General features: G+C 45.5%; 1 pseudogene; it reads right to left on the bottom strand.

Annotated features, from left to right (window-relative positions):
* Nucleotides 1–794: 794 nt before the first annotated feature.
* LOC108350864 (ATP synthase subunit g, mitochondrial pseudogene) lies at nt 795–1,186 on the bottom strand (annotated as a pseudogene).
* Between the last annotated feature and the right edge of the window lie 226 nt (nt 1,187–1,412).

Genomic DNA, 1,412 nt, shown 5'->3' with positions numbered 1-1,412 from the left:
TAGCACACTTAGCTCAGAGACAGAAGGAAGAGGGGTTCAAGGCTATCCCTGAGTACTTGGTATGTTTGAGACCAGCCTAGGCTACTGAAGACCCCATTTCAAAAAATAAAAATAGTCGAGCCTGGGGAGACGCTCAGTTAGTAAAGTACTTGGAGTGTGCTTGCGTTCAGCTCCCCAGCACCCACATAAAAAGCCAGCCATGATGGTATGGACTGTAATGTTAGTGTAAGAGGGACAGAGATGGGTCTCCTGTACGGTCCGTTAGCCCACCAGCCTACTAGCAAATGTACGAGTCTGCCTTTCAGTGAGAGACCTTGCCTCAAAAAACTAAGGCAGACATCGACTGAGGAAGACACCCAGTGTTGACCTTTACCCCCTTCCCCTCATGTACATTCAGCTTGTACACACACACACACACACACACACACACACACACACACACACACACTTTTTAAAATTGAGTACCACACATTTCTGTAGCTGTTATCTGCCACTCACTCTAAGCCAGCCAAGCCTGTGGAGATGGAGAATTCACCTGTAGAGTTCACGGCTAGCGCCCCGTGTGGTGTGGACCAGTGCCTAGCTCAGGGTTCCACAAGTCCTGAAGCGGCTGCATGAATGTGTAAAGGAGGCTCGATCACTTCCCTGGGACAGGATCGTAGGAAAGAGATTTGAGGGCTCATTCGACTTTCCTAAGATCACAGGGCAGGTGATGAATCCGGAACTCCAAGTCCAGGTCTGATTTAACTGTGACATCCGATTGTGGAGATCTTCATGTCTCTGCCCCATCAAGGTCATTTTTTTTCCACAGCTAGTATTTTATTCATTACACTCGGTCCAAGACATTCAAATAAGATCTCAGATTGGAAGTTAAAGATTGGTCTTAAAACATCATAGCCAAGAATGCCACCTTTGCCTATGACTTCTCCCATATAAAACCACATCCACCCTTAGTGGCCTTCAGCACAGCTTTCTTAACTGTAAGGTGTTCGAAGCCACCAGTTTTGGCACTTTCAATTATTTTTTCCATGCTCTGAATAGCTGTAGGGATTTCACCAGGGGTTGGGGGAACCAGTTCAACCTTGATGTAGCACTAAAACGTGGCCAATCGAGGCTTCAAGTAAGTCATGGCAGCAGCCACCATCGACAGTGCCTTCTCCTCGAAGTTACCCATGAACTTGGCCATGGTCTTTGAAATCACTTCCTCCCCACTGGCTCGTTCTGACAGCGCCTTTCTAAATAGCACCATGCTCATCAGCCTCCCATAGTTTGAATCCATTCTATAAAAAAACACAATAAAGTTCATGCTCTTTATGTAATGACAGCATGATTCATGTTCAGCCAAGAAAACAGGAAAATATATTTTAAAATAGAAAGAAGAAAATTGCCTATCATCTAGAGTCTATAGGTGA

The sequence above is a fragment of the Rattus norvegicus genome, chromosome 4 (assembly GCF_021556685.1).
Source record: "Rattus norvegicus strain SHRSP/BbbUtx chromosome 4, alternate assembly SHRSP_T2T, whole genome shotgun sequence".
Classification (NCBI taxonomy): Eukaryota; Metazoa; Chordata; class Mammalia; order Rodentia; family Muridae; genus Rattus; species Rattus norvegicus.
The sequence above is the reverse complement of the archived record's forward strand: the minus strand, read 5'-3'. Positions and strand labels throughout refer to the sequence as shown.